The following is a 16,404-nucleotide window of genomic DNA, read 5'->3' on the forward strand; positions in this document are numbered from 1 at the left end:
TATTTCGTTGTGAAGTATGTTTAGAGACTTATACTTGATCCTTTAGTAGGGTGGTAGTTTTTTTCCTTTGCACCAACCTTTAAAGACAAACTACCTGTGTTTCTCTTCAAAAATGATTGTAAATTATGTATGCTAAAAGCAGCCATGTGGTTTATAACAAAGCAAGCTATTGGAAAATTGCTCCCTAAAGAAAACACTTTTGTGACAAGAAGAAAAAATAATGATAGAAGTAAATAGTGAAAATGTGGTAAAACAATAACTAAACAAAATAATAAATTAAAACATAATTAAAACAAAGTAGAATGAGTTAGAAGAGTAGAAACAGAGGTTACAGTGAGCTAAATTTCAAAGAAATCGTTTTACCATGAAACAGGAGCATCAGTTTGAAATCTGTGAATATCTCTTTTGATCTCTGAATGTTTATGAAACACAATCAGGTTAGTGCTTCGGAAGCATTTCCCCATGAAGCAAGGATGGCATGATGAGTTCTAAAACTTTGTGACATGTCCTGGCTGATTTCTAAGATAAGAGGGCAATATTTGAAGCCATTTCTGTGGGCAAAGATGGTTTTACCCAGGGAAATGGGCTTTTAGAAAATTGCTCACCCTCTATGCAGGTCAAATCATGTGCATTGTTCCACAAAACATGCAGTTTTCCCAGTATATAGTGGAGGCCTTCCTGGAGGAGGGCGGGGTTAGGTTGGTGGAGACTACACCATGGGTTGTTTGGGATTTTCAAAACTACATGCATTGTTTAAAAAGAAGGTGCAAATCTCTGTGGATACTTTTTTCCAGGGACAACAATCAAAGCACAACTACCTGCAAAATTGTGCTTTGATTATTGGCGCACACCCTGTGGGTAAAAACTACCAGCAGAGTTCACACAAATATGGGCAATTTGATTATTGCCCCCATAAAGAATTAGGTCACATAATGCACAGTGTCATTAGTTATTAAGGATGCAGAATAGTGAATATACATAAATGCACCAAGGACATGTCTGTATGCCAGGTTCTTTTAACAAGTAAAGTGGAGCTGAACATTTCTAGCTTTACCTGCAGATGAACAAAAATAGATAGACAAATAGTGCTCCGCACTATTAAACTATTTTTAAATATCCCTGATTTCTGTCTTGTTACACAGGCTATATTTAAGAACATAAAAACATAAGAAATTGCCATTCTGGGTCAGACCAAGGGTCCATCAAGCCCAGCATCCTGTTTCCAACAGAGGCCAAACCAGGCCACAAGAACCTGGCAATTACCCAAACTCTAAGAAGCTACTGATGCAATTAATAGCAGGGGCTATTCCCTAAGTAAACTTGATTAATAGCCGTTAATGGACTTCTCCAAATCTTTTTTTAATCCAGCTACACTAAGGGGGTCATTTTCCAAGGTGTTATCGCGGGAGATAAATTCGCAAATCACACTAACACGATTTGCGAATTCATAATTTTATATTCAGGGGGCAGAGTATATGTAAAACAGTTATCATGTGCCACAAAGTTAGCACAGCTACAACACTTTCAGAGAGAGAGAGAGAGAGAGAGAGAGAGAGAGAGAGAGAGAGAGAGAGAGAGAGAGAGAGAGAGAGAGAGAGAGAGAGAGAGAGAGAGAGACTTACTATAGGGCCTATGCCCTAGACAAGTATTTGTATCCCTATGGGAGGGCCACCTAGTAACTCGAGGTGGGGATTAAGTAGGAGCGTAGGGGGTTGGGGGCCACATTCACATTCAACATGAGACGTACGGAAAGAACAGTGGTCTCTAGTGAAGATTTGCTGGCCGTCGGAGTGAGGAAACTCACTCCAAGAAGAGATTTGGGCAATGTTCTCTCCACCTAGCTTGTTGTTGCCCAGGTAGAGTGTCCATCAAGCTAGGTGGAGAGAACATTGCCCAAATCTCTTCTTGGAGTGAGTTTCCTCACTCCGACGGCCAGCAAATCTTCACTAGAGACCACTGTTCTTTCCGTACGTCTCATGTTGAATGTGAATGTGGCCCCCAACCCCCTACGCTCCTACCTAATCCCCACCTTGAGTTACTAGGTGGCCCTCCCATAGGGATACAAATACTTGTCTAGGGCATAGCAGTCTCTCTTCTCTCTCCCTCCTCTCTCTTTCCTCTCTCTCTTCTCTCCTCTCTCTCTCTCTCTCTCTCTCTCTCTCTCTCTCTCTTCTCTCTCCTTCTCTCTCTCTCTCTCTCTCTCTCTCTCTCCTCTCTCTCTCTCTCTCTCTCTCTTCTCTCTTCTCTCTCTCTCTCTCTCTCACACCACACACACACACACCACACACACACACACACCAGAGGTGTTGGACAATTGCTCAGTTCATATAACATGTTGCATGCAGCACAGGCTGTTTGGACACTTTTGTGTACTGCGAAGATTCATTGGTTGTTTTATCGCGGTGCACGATGTTTTCACGATTTGCGACTTCATTTCCGCAAATGGCGAAAACATCGCGTCACGCGATGTTTCCCCGCTGCACGAAAAATGCCTTATTTGCATGGGACACGCCCCTTCATGCATTACCACTGCGATATTGGAAAATGAGGCCCTAACTGCACTAACCACATCCTCTGGCAACAAATTCCAGAGCTTTATTGTGCGTTGAGTGAAAAAGAATTTTCTATGATTAGTCTTAAATGTGCTACTTGCTAACTTCATTTCTTGCTAACGTTATTTCTATCGTCTCTAGACTACTGTAACTCCCTCTAACTAGGATCACCTCAGTCTACATGGCATGCCTTAAGGTCAACCAGAACTCTGCAATCCATGTGGTCTCTGGGACTCCTTTACAAGCACACATCTCTCCAATTCTAGCAGAGCTTCACTGGCTGCCCATATGCTAGCACATTAGATTTAAAATCCTGACAGTATTTAAAGTCCTTGTACTTTGTGGTTTTCCCAAATCTGTCATCAAAATGTCTGCTGGTTGTCCCCGATAAAAAAAAGATCTGATTAGCCCAGTGTCATGACCATATATTTAGTGTTGCAGGCTATCAACTATGGAACAAACTCTCATATGTCCTTAAGGCAGAAAATGACAAACTGCGCTTCAGAAAACTTCTGAGATCCCATCTGTTTTCTTCTACATTTCCATTTAATTTACTTTTTCAGTCCCTTCCATGCTTACCCACTGTGATACACATGGTTAAGAATAAGCCACCATAACTTGTATGGTATGTATGTTTTTATCCTTTCTGTTTAGATGTTGCATCTCAATATTGCATGGCGTTATGTTTCTTTTCATACTGTGTATGTTTATTGTAACACGCCAAGATCTGTTCATTGGTGGCCTATCAATTTTAGAAATAAATAAATAAATTACCAAAGAGAATTAAATTCTCCAGTGCCATTTATCAATAAAACAAAATTCAAAAGCACATTCATCTCAATTCTTTCTTTTATATTCTAATGTTTTCTTCCTTTAACATATTTTTTATTTTTCACTCTAAAAGTATTTCTTTAAAATTAAAAAAAAAAAAAGCTAAGCAATGCACACTGGAGATGAGAGAGAGAGTAGGCTGTGCTGAAGCTGCTGTGGGTGAGGGTAGGCTGTTCTAGGGCTGGAGAGGGGAGGGGAGGGGAGAGGGCAATAAATAGGAGCCTCTGGTGAATTCCCATGGGTGGCTATGATACAGTTAGGGCTGGGACTGGGAGGGGTGGCCTGGCCTGGGGCTGTGGGGGGAGGCAGGCTGTGCAGCTCCTGGGGCAGTGGGAAATGGGGTAGAGCAGGTGCAGAGGATAATTCATAGGTGTCTGCATGGAATTTCCACGGGTGTAGGCTAGTAAAAGCATAATGCTAGTAACAGAGTATGTGCAGAGGCAAAAATTTTGTTTAGGTTCATTGTTTCATTTTATATGTCACAATCATTCTTTTCATATGAAAACATTTTTTATTAATTCTATTTGTTCATTTGTTTCCCATTAAAGTTAATAGGGAAGTAATGCAGGCTATTTTAGGATTTCTAATAGAGATTTTCTAATTATTTCTAATTAAACTTCTGGGTAGACATCATCAGAAGGGTGAAGAACACTCCAACACACCAAAGTTGTGTCAATGTGGCTTCAAAAGTGGCATGAATAGCCCAAGAAATTGTAAAGAGGCAAACAGGAGTTCTCCAAGGCACCATGAGTGTTATGATTTGTGGGTTTCATGGACTCTTGGCCTGAGATGAGAGTTGTTACCACCTGTGGGGAGGAGCCCCACAGGTCCACACCGCCGGGAGGTGAGGTCAGGGGCAGCAGGAGCTCTAGGAGAGAGTCTGTGTGGGAGGACCATGGGAGCGGAGTGAGATACACAGTACTGAGGGACCCCACAGTATACAGCTTGGGCTGGAGAGCAGTACCTGGGCAGAGACCTCCGAGAGAGAGGTGTTAGGCAGACCCGAGGAGCGGGAAGCGTGAGGCAGGACGTGCAGGAGATATACTACTGCGACAACCCCGAGGGGCGGAGCTGCATAGCGAGGAAGGTACTGATGTTATGACATAGGCTAACCCGCGGAGCGGGGAAGCCCAAGTCGGGTCTCCAGGTAAAGACGTGAGCAACCCCGAGAAGCAGGGGAGGTGTGAGTACAGTCAATGATGCAAATGAAGGCACGGCCCCGAGGAGTGGGGAAGCACAGGCAATCACTGGTGTGGAACGTCGGCACTGCCCTGAGGAGTGGGGAAGCACAGACAGTCTCTGGTATAGGACGTAGGCACTACCCCGGAGTGGGGAAGCACAGGCAGCCACCAGTGTGGAATGCAGGCACTTGCCCTGAGGAGCGGGAAAGCACAGACAGTCGCTGATATAGAACGTAGGCACTGCCTCGAGGAGCGAGGAAGCACGGAGATGAGTCTCCTAAATGGTGAGAAGTTCCCAGAGGCAACCCCGAGGAGTGGGGAAGCCGGCGGGTAGGACTCCCGGAAGGCTCAGGGCTAGCCCGAGGAGCGGAGGAAGCCAGGAGACCAGGTCTCCGGAAAGAGCGTAAGCAGGCCCACGAGGAGTGGGTACCTGAGCCAGGGTCCAGAGTCCAATTAAGGTCCGAGACAGCCACCACAGGTCCGAGGAGACAGAAGCAAGTAGAGTAGCGATAAAACCCGTTGGCAAGTCAGCTAGCAAGGGGCGAAGGCAGTGCTTAAGAACCCTGACCAAGTGATGTCAGTCGGGGACACCCCTGAGGGTCCCGTCATAGTATCTTCAAAAAAGGGCCCGGTGGCACGTGCGCCTAGGAGCACCCAGAGTCGGTGTGGGTAGCAGTGGCGTCCTGGCCACCACGAGGAACCTTGAGGTATGCGGCAGTAGAGGCTAGACCCCGCCACGAGCAGGCCCTGAGAGGGGAGAAGAGTAACACAAGACGTGAGTAGACACGGTCGCAGCCATCTGTGACCGACAGTCATAACAATGAGAGGATTAAAGCAATGTCAAGAGTGGCCTCAATACCACAAGGCTCCACTCAAGAAAAGAATCTAGGTGTCATTATTGATAAGACATTGAAATCTTCTGCACAGTGAGCAGAAGTAGCCAAAAAAGCAAATAGAATGCTAGGCATTATTAGAAAAGGAATGGAGAATAAAGAAGATAATATCATAATGCCTCTGTACACTCCAGGGTGCCTCCTCATGTTGAGTGCTGTGTGCAGTTCTGGTCACCATGTCTCAAAAAAGATATAGCAGTATTAGAAAAGGTATGGGGAAGAGCAACCAAAATTATAAAGGGGCTGGAATGACTTCCCTATGAGGAAAGGCTAAAGAGGTTAGGACTCTTCAGCTTGAAGAAGAAGAGACGGCTGAGGGGAGATATGATAGAGGTCTATAAAATAATGAATGGAATAGAAAAAGCAAATTTTAATTGTTATCGTTTTGTGGTGTTGAAGTGGGTTCTTGGGCACTGCGGTGATGGCCACTCCCACAGGGAGGAGCCCCATGAGGAACCGCAGTACTAGGCTAGACATAGAGAATTTGTATTCCTTATACAGCTTGATAGTACTGCCTGGGTTGGACAGTAGTGAAGGCAACTCAGTAGAGTGGGACTGGTCTCCTCGGCAGAGGAGACCAGTCACACATTTAGGTAGCTGAATGGCAGCGCAGGGTAGTAGAGGCAGAACCCGGATGTAGGCTCCAAGCGCTGAAGCTGAAGGTGAGACAGACTGAGAGTGTTAGTACTCACTGGCTGTATTGATGAAGATCCTGGCAAGCAGAAGCAGATCGGATACAGGCACCTGGTTAGGGAATGCAGGCCCTCGAGGAGCAAGTACCCGGTTTCCCAAATAGGCACCTGAAAGAGAGAGCACCTGAAAGAGAGAAGAAGGGCCCCCGAGGAGCAGGCACCCAGGTTAGTGATGAATTACCCCGAAGGGCAGAGAGAGAGCTTCCAGCGGCTGCTGGGAAGTGGCAGAGCAGCTTAGACCGGAGCATTCCAATCTTTGCTAACTCGGTTTGTTAGCAAACGAAGGGCAGGCTAAATACCAGGATGTGCTGATGTCACTCGGAGGGGACACCCCCGAAGTTCCCGCCATGACGTGGATAAAGACGTGGGTGGCGTGCGCACCCTAGGAGTCCCTTAGGAGAAACATGGCGAATTCCGTCGCTGTTGCTGATCCGGGGACGCTGGAGAGAGCGGCATAAGGACACGGTGGCAGCCAGCTTCCCAAGGCTTGAGGAGAGAGAAGGAAGAAAGGTGAGGCACAGAGGCCGAAGCTGTCTGAGACCAAGGGACGCAACATTAATCAGTTGTTTACTCTTTCAAAAAGTACAAAGATTAGGGGACACACAATTAAGTTACTAGGTAATACATTTAAAATTATTAAGAGAAAATATTCTTTTACTCAATGCATAATTAAGTTCTGGAATTCTTTGCCAGAGGATGTGATGAAAGCTATTAGTGTAGCTTGGTTTAAAAAAGATTTGGATAACTTCCTGGAAGAAACGTCCATAAACCAACCAGATGGTCTTGGGGAAATCATTGCTTATCCCTGGGATAAGCAGCATGAAATCTATTGACCTTTTGAGGTCTGCCAGGTACTTGTGATCTGGATGGGCCACTGTTGGAAAAAGGATACTGTGCTTGATGGACCTTTGGTCTGACACAGAATGGCAAGTCTTATGTGCTTCTCCAAAAGAGGGACAGAGGGCATCAATAACAGTGGCATGAACCCCCACCTCTCCCTCAAAAGCAGCATAAGAGAGGCAAAGTGGCACCAAGTGTGGCAAGAACAGCTCAAGGAACCAAGAAGGGGAATGAAGCACCAAAACTGGCAGATAGAATATCAAGGCAGCAGAAAGAGTGGCTTGAAGACTCCAATGCACATTGAAAGGCACAAAGGGTTATCCACATTCATAAGAACACTCCAAGGTTCTAAAGAAGGAGCAAAGTGCAACAACCAAATTGATATAAAACCTAGGCAGCGAGAAGCTGGAGGAAATCCCTGGAAGAAGCCTGATGTAGTTTCTGCAAGGTATCATTCAGGAAGGGACTGGCTTGGATTTGGTCTTATCCTGTACTATGATATAATCTGAGCTCTGTCAGTATTATCTGCCTCCTCCACCTCCTCACTTGAGACTAAAATGCTACTGAATAATAGCCCCAAATTCTCTTTAGTCAATAGCTGATCAATATCATGTGATTCAGGGAATCCAGGACACAATTTCTCTTCTGAATCAGTATTTGAAAACACTTCCTCCATTACCTCAGAAGCAGTAATCATAGACGAGCATGGTCCTAGTTTTGGGTGCTGACATTTTTTTTTTGCCCCATCCTGCCTATACCAGCCTCCGATGGCTCTCCCACCTTTAGCCCCTGTTCCAAAGCAAGAAAAAGAGGAAGAGATGGTGGTGGCACATGTTCTCCCAATTTTAATTTTTTTATGGCTTAAGCTGGCTTCCACTTCTGGCTTTCTCTGGCTAAAAAAAAAAAAAAGACTCTAAGTTTAGAGCCAGGACTCCCTTTTTTCACACAGCTATTATTTCTTGTACTTCTGACATTCTGGACCAGCTCTGCAAGAACACCCAATATTCTGTCCATTCCATTCTTAATCTTGCTGTCATTCTTTCCTCTCTCCTATGCTTGCAGTGCCACAATGGAATTGGAAGTGGCTATTGGTATTTTTGATATCACAAAATAGCTTATTAATGTACCACTCACCAGCATAACTCTAACACGGACTATCTGTCTGTCTGTCATGCATATTCAATCAAATTGATAGGCTGAGTTTACTTCAGTGCTTAGCAAACACTGCCCAGCAAAGTTATCAGCTTTCCAGTGACACAAACAGTCTCTGATGCCTGGCTAGGGCTATTCCTTAGTATGTACAAAATTATCTCTCTCACACACACACACACATACACAAGTGTGTGTGTGTGTGTGTGTGTGTGTGTGTGTGTGTGTGCACTGCTGAATCTCTCAAAAGAACATAAGAATTGCCAAACTAAGAGTCCCTAAAGCCCAGTAACCTATTTCCAACAGTCAGCAATTCAGGCTGTAAGTACGCGAAAGGATCCCAAACAGTAAATAGACTCCTTTTGCACACACACAAAAAATCTGCCAGACGGAGAAGAAACTGTCAAGGCTGCTCTTCTGTTCTTTCTGTCTCTGCAATCTGCAGTATAAGCATTGCACTGTGCAGCCAGATAGAATCAATGCTATTCACTGCTTCTCTGTCTCCACTGTGAATAGAGAGAATGCAGCATCTCTGTCTCCCTCTTACCATGAGAGCACTGTGCCTGCAGCAGTAAAGGTAACAAAAAGCCCTTTGCCAATGATAAGATTCTCTCTCTTTTTTTTTCAAACCTTTTGTTTTCACTTTAAAAGAGTTTCCAAAAAGACAACTTTCCCCTGTGAAATCCAATAGAGAAAATGGAGTTACATTATTCATGCTCAGACCTTTCAGTGGGAGGACATCAGCATCCTCTCTCTCTCATTCTTTACACATATCCAAAAAAATTCTTTCCCTATAACATCCCTTTCTTTCTGAACACTCCAGAACCTTCATCCACTCTCTCATCTCCTCCTGCTTAAACTATTGCAACCTGCTCTTCACAGGTGTCCCAGCGAGCCATTTGTCTCCACTACAATCCTAAATTCAGCTGTGTGATTTATCTTTCGCCAAAGTTGCTACATCTATATTACCCCTCTTCTCAAGTCTCTGTATTGACTCCCTATCTATTCCCACATATATGTCAAGCTCCTTTTACTCATTTAAAAATGCCTTCACTGTGTAGGTCCTTAATGCCTCTCCTCTTTTATCTCACTGTAGACCCCTCTTCGTGCACGCCATTCATCAGACAAGTCACGCCTATGTATACCCTTCTCCTCTACCTCCAATTCCTGACTCCATGCTTTCCACCAGGCTCCACCATGTGATTGGAATAAACTTCCTGAGCTAGTGTATCATGCTCCCTCTCTCACCTTATTTAAATCCCATCTAAAACCCACCTTTTTGTGGCTGATTTTAAACCTTTCAGCCTCATTAACTAATTTTAACCATTGTCTTATTATATGAAACTCCCCATGTTTCTTTTACCCTTTTGTCTTGATTAGATTGTAAGTTCTATTGAGCTGGGTCTGTGTCTTATGTGTTGTTTGTACAGTGCTGCATCTGTTGAGTAGCACTATAGAAATGTTAATTAGTGTTGTAGATTTGGACCCTTGGGCCGAGGCAGGGTTGACACAACCTGCAGGGAGGAGACCTGCAGGTCCCTACCAACAGCAATCAGACTTGGAGGAGGCAGAGGCCCAACTGGAGCTTCGCCTTTAACAGCCCTTGTTCCCCTTGGGTTGAGCCTATGGGTAACGGGGCCAGCAGGTCTTAAGAGGGGGCCTCTATGGACAGCAGAGATTCTTTGACATAGCAGGGTTGGAGTGGACTGAGACCAAGCGTATCCTGAGACGGGCTGGGATCAGTGGTAAACGGTGTTCAGAGATATCCAAGAGTTAGGCAGTGGTCAGTGGTAAGCTGCATTTAGAGAAGTCTAGGCAGCAAGCCAAGATCAATACCAGGTATCCATCTGAAGGGGACAGATAGGCAGGGCAGGAAGGCGAGGAGCAGAACAGGCGAGCAGGCAAGGAGGCGTGGAACAGTGAAGGGCTGACCATGAGAACTGAGATGAAGACACAGGCACTGGACTGAAGATCAAGGTGAGGAGCTGAAACTAAACTAAAGATCAAGTTGAGGAACTGACTAACACAGAGACAGGAACGCTGTAGCAACTCACACTATTAAGGCAGTAGGGAAACATGTTGCCAAGGTGAGTTGCCTTTTTACTACTGCTTTTCCCAACTCATTTGGGTTAAAAGAGATGAAAACCTGAGAAGTACATCTGATTGCCTGAGTTCTTTTCTTGTAATAGGCTAAGGCTCTCTTGCAGTCTAATGTGTGAAGTGCCTTTTCTCTTTTATTCCCATGTGGTTTATGAAAAAATGTGGGCAGAGAAATGGTCTGATTTAAATGGAACACAAAGATGATCTTCGGCATTTGTTGCACCCATAGCTGGTAAATGTATACGCTCTAACAACAGATTCATTTCTTTCAAACTCTTGACTAATCAGATTGGTACTGGTGTGGATATCACGACCATATGAATTGGGATTTCAGTCAACCTTTTATTTTGATAGATCTTCAAACTATAGGGGAATGCATACAAAGGAAGGAGGGTTACTAGATCCCTGGAGAATTTTAAATGCAGAAGAAAGGAACTATACCTTTTTTGCTCTCTGCACAAAAAATATACACTTAAAGGCGAATTTTAAAATCCCGGTATGTGCCAAAATCGGGAGATGAGTGTGAATATAGGGCCCCCCATATTTTAAGAACTGCTGACATGCAAGTGTATTTCCCACTGTACACTTATCTCACTCAGAATCAAACAGGGGTGTGGTTTGGGTGGGGCATGGGCTATCCAAGTTGGGGCCAAGAGATGTGCGTGCAAATTTAGATATAGTGCCATGTAACTTTAGTTCTGCTATGGAGGAGGTATAATTAAAAAAAAAAAAAGCCATTCTTGAGGGGTTTAAAGGGTCTGAGGTAACTGAGGGGTGTGCAGGCTATTAACCCAGGGGGCTTTGGAGGATCTAGCTCTACACTGGGTGAACGGGTGAAACTGGTCTTAGTGTGGGTGTGTGCTTGTTATAAAATGCACTGATTCATGCACCTGAAACCCAATTTACATGGTTGGGCATACGTATTTGCAAAATAAGGCACACACATATGCACATCAAGGCTATTTTATAAGGTGCGTGCATATGTGCAAGTACATTACAAAATCACTGTGTCCCTGGAGGTGTGCCAATTAACACTTGTCAGTCTGTGCCCCTTTCAAAGTTACTGTCATATTGATTTTTTTACGCTCATATTTGCACAATACACAAATGCTTATCATACACATACATTATGCCAATTTACCATGGTATTATCTCTTTGAAAATTTACATAACGTATACATGCTCCTATGAAATGGATTCAGTTTTTGATTAAGTTTAGAAAGGCAAAATAAAATATAATAGAAATAAAAGAATATATCTTACAAAGGGTACTTACACATATATTTTACATTATCACAGCTAGAAAAATCTGGCCTAAGTGGCAAGGTCCTTTCCTGGATTAACTCCTACCTGTTTAGCAGGAAACAATCTGAACATTTAGAAGTGAATTTAAAGACCCAAGATCATGTGCACATGTGAGCACATATCCCAGCTCACACACATGTACACGGCGATTTTATAACCTACACGCACATATGCGTGTAGGTTATAAAATTGGCTGCATGCGCGTACATGTGCAGAGAGAGGGATGTCTATCCATCCAAGTCATCCTTAGCATTCCAGGCCCTGAAAGAGAAAATCTTTCCCCCCACCTATAAAAAAAAGTCTTTTTCCCCCAGACTTTTTTTTATAGGAGGGGTGACTTGGATGGATAGACATCTCTCTCTGCTCTTAGAGAGTAGTGTATTAATCAACATGGGCCTGATTTTCAAAAGCATTTACACACAGAAATCTAGCTTTTACTTGAGTAAATGCACTTTACTCAGTAAGTTGGATTTTGAAAATTGCTACAATATATGCCATTGAATTGTCCATATGATTTGTTCGCATAAGTGCACTTTACATGAATAAATGGCTTTTGAAAATTACTATGATAGTAATTACATTTACATATGTAAATCCTTTTGAAAATTCACCTGTATGTGTGTGCAGTTTGTGCCCAAGAACCACACTAGAGTCACTGAGTTAGTGTCCACAATGAAAATCTTTACTGACGGGCAATCAGGTTGTAAAATGGCAATAACAAAATCCTCAGCACCAGACAGACAATTAACTTCTGCCTACAGATGTATGCTGTGAGCTAGAGACACAAACATCCAGATCTACTTCCTCCCAGCTCAAACATTAGAAACAAAGGCAGGAAACTGATGGGGGGAGGGGTAGAATGGGTTAGTAAGATTAATCTGAGTTTAACTGCTCAAGCTATTAAAAATTATATTATAACAGTGAATGATTTGCCAGCATGAGGCAGAGAGACATAAGACCTGTACAAGATTTCAGCACAGCACTAGAAGATGTCCAGACCAGTAACTGCAGATTAAAAAACTCAAGAGAGTACTGTGGACATTTTGTTAAACAGACTGAATACAATTAAGTTCTGAAATGGACAGCCTTGCCATGCAATCAGATTTTAAATAAATTCTACCCAATTGATAACAACTTGCTGACATTGCAGCGTGTCCCTCTGATTATCATAAGGTTCATGAGGCATCTGAAAGGCCAATAATTCAGATATCTATGAACTGGTTAAAGAATGAAAAAGGTCTAATAACAGAAATCAGCCACTTATGATCCAGATACATGTGGTGACAAGCCAAACTCCTCCTATGATGACTGCATACAAAATCATCAGTACAGAAGTCTACACCAATAATATTACAATGGACAACAGGAAGTGCTGGGAGCACATGATATTGCAGAGAGTCCTGGCAACTCAGTAGCAAGCCCTGCTGAAAACTTCAATTTCGCCAGACTTATGAAGCAGCTCAACTTCAGGTGATATATATCTAAGGAGGAAGTAACTTTAGGATAACAGCTTTAATTAGTAAACTTTGCTAATAAATTTTGGGTGAATTCCTATTTTTAAATGATAGCCCAGAGCTGATAGTTATTGGAAAGGGTGGGGTCATATAGCCTATAATTGATTTGTACATGGTTACAGAACCTAGAAAGAGTTCACTAAGGGGGTCCACTAAGGGTTCATTAAGGGAGTCTACAAAGAGGGTCCACTAAAGATTAGCTCATTTGTACATTACAATTATGAATAATTAGCCTGGAGATTAAATTGGGGCAATATGAATCCAAGATTTTGAGATTAAGCTTCTAATTTGCATTCTCTGCATATAGTCAACTTTAAGTTTAAAATGGCATGTTTTTAAATGTTGTCTAGAAAAGAAGGTAAAATTAATGGGCAGCAACTGGAGAAATTAACAATAAAGAACCCCTTCCAACAACAGCTGAGGAATCCTTGGGAAGATAGCTGCTGCCATGTCTTCATGCCGCTCTCTCCGGTGTCCTTGGATCGACAAAGGTGACGGTGTTCACCATGATTCTCCTGAGGGCCTCCTAGGGTGCACTCGCACATGCCACCCACGTCTATATCCACGTCATGGTGGGAACCTCGGGGGCGTCCCCTCCGAGTGACGTCATCACATCCTAGTATTTAGCCTGCCCTTCATTTGCTAACAAACTGAGTTAGCAAGGATTGGAGTGCCTCTGGTCTAAGCTGCTCTGCCACTTCCAGCTGCTGCAGGAAGCTCTCTCTGCCCTTCAAGGTATTCTTCACTAACCTGGGTACCCACTCCTCGGGGGCCCTTCTGCTCTATTTCAGGTACCTATCCTGAGATACCGGGTACTCGCTTTTCGAGGGCCTGCTCTCCCTAATCTGGTGCCTGCCACTGAACAACTTCTGCCTGCCAGGATCTCCTACAATACAGCTTCTGCTCAGTAAGTACTACCTTCAGTCTGTCTCACCTTCAGCTTCAGCGCTCAAGGTTTACATCTGGGACCTATCCCTGCTACACTGCGCTGCCTATCACATACTCGAATGTGAGACTGGTCTCCTCTGCCGAGGACCCTTGGACTACTTCACTGGACTATCTTCACTGATGCCTGCTTCGGGCAGTACCATCAAGCCGCACAATAAATACTACTTCTCTGTGTCTGCAGGTATAGAGTCTAGCCTAGTACTGCGGTTCCTAATGGGGCTCCTCCCTGTGGGAGTGGCCATCACCGCAGTACCCAAGAATCCACTCCAACACCTCATAGCCATAACAAGTACCAACTTCCAAAAGGGTGCCAGCTGCCCTCTCATGATGCTTTAACCCAGAAATGTGTGAGTGGTCATCTGGCACCATTTAGGAAATTGGCAGCAGTGGAGAATGGAGACTTATACTCTGTTCTACCCCATTTATCTTTAAGAACATAAGATTTGCTATGATGGGTTAGACCAAAGGTCCATCGAGCACAGCATCCTGTCTCCAACAGTAATCAGTCAATCTAGGTCACTAAAAGCTATCCTGCAAATACCAAAGACTAGATCTAAACCTTGTTATTCTCCTCCAGTGATAATCATTGACTTTCTCAAGTCTACCTGGCTAATAATTGTTTATGGATTTTTTTTTTCAAACCCTTTTTAAACCCAGTTTTGCTAGAAAAAAACAAGTTTGGTGCAATGAGAAAAAATTTGAATGATCTCCCATTAATCTGGGAGTCCCACAGGGGTTTGCCTTATCTGCGGTTCTTTTTAACAACTATTTGGCTTCCATCTGTGACTATTTGGCTGGCATCCATGTTGATTTCTTAATTTATGCAAGTGACATACAATTCTTGCTACCCATTGAAAACTCTTGGGCTGAAACATTGAAAAGGGTTTTCTCTGTTGCGCAGGAGGTGGACCCTTGGGCCGAGGTGGGGTTGACACTACCCATAGGGCAGGCCCTACAGGTCCCTACCATCGGCAGGTGGAGCTGCCTGATTGACAGAGGCCAGCTGGAGCTTTGCCAATACCAGCCCTCGTTCCCCGCAGGTTGAGCCCTTGGGTACCGGGGCTGGCTGGACTTAGGTGGGTCTCCATCCGAGGTCTTTTTGGAAGCAATGAGGTAATCAGCCAGGGGCCAGCAGTGGTGGTAAAAACAGGAGAACAGATCTGGATGAGGCAGAGTCCCGGAGATCTGGGCGCCAAGGGAAACTGGATAGAAACAGAGGGTGCCCGAGCAAGAACAGGTCAAAGCCTGAGAGGCCAAGACCAGAGTAGATTCAATAGAAGCATCGTAGAGCAGGCTGAAGTCAGGGCAGGCAGCAGGCAAGGAAGTGTGGCAAGGCAAGCACGGATCAAATCAGGCATCAGATAGAAAATGGTCAGGCGAGGCAAAGGTCAAACCAGGAATCAATCAGAGGCGTGGTCAGATGATGCAGAGGTCAAGCAAGGAATCAATCAGTAATGTGGTCAGACAAAGCAGAGGTCAAGCCAGGAATCAATCAATAGGAAGACAAATAGGGTAGACATGGAACACAGGAGCAGGAACGAATACCAGGGTCAGGAACATGAACACAGATGAAGCAGGAAAAAAATCAGGAACCAGGAACATGGAGGAAATGCAGGAACAGCATCTAAGCACACGACTAGTGTGGAGACCTGTTGCCAAGGCAAAGAAGCAGTAGCTGGGCCTGGCCTTATATACCGGGACACATGGACATCATTATTCGGGACCGCGGGGTGGTTTCCCACTGCGGCCCCTTTAAAGGTAGAGCCGATGAATGCAGATGCGCCTAAAGAGGGGCGCAGTCCGAGATGGCATCTCCCCGCTGACCACACTTGGAGGCCCACCGCAGAGCAGAGACATCCGCTGAAGAGCTGGGAGCACAGGGAGCAACCCAAATCCGGAAGCGGCTGCCCACAGCCATAAAGGGAAGCAGAACCAAGCACTGGAGCAGGCAAACGGGGGTAAGTGGCCTGGCCACGGCCCTGCCACACCTGGCACATGCAACAGTACCCCCCCTTATGCCCCCCCCCCCTTGGAGGTCTGGGTTTGCCCGCATGGGCATGATGAAACTGCAGGAGGAGGCTTTTGTCCAGGATGTTATGTGCTGGTTTCCAAGAATTGTCTTCTGGGACGTAGCCCTCCCATGTGAGGAGGTACTCCCATCGACGGCCCCATACGGCAGACATCATGGACTTCTCGGACCTTGTAGGTAGTATCAGAGTCGGCAACCAGCTGCGATGGTTCAGATGCCTTATGGGAAGGCCAAAAAAGGACAACAGGTTTCAACAAGGACACGTGAAACATGTTATGGATGCCAAGGGTCAGTGGTAATCGGATCTGATAAGTGACTGGTCCGATACGACAGGTGACCAGAAAAGGTCCAATGTATCTTGGAATAAATC

Source organism: Rhinatrema bivittatum, chromosome 3 (assembly GCF_901001135.1).
Source record: "Rhinatrema bivittatum chromosome 3, aRhiBiv1.1, whole genome shotgun sequence".
NCBI classification, from domain to species: domain Eukaryota; kingdom Metazoa; phylum Chordata; class Amphibia; order Gymnophiona; family Rhinatrematidae; genus Rhinatrema; species Rhinatrema bivittatum.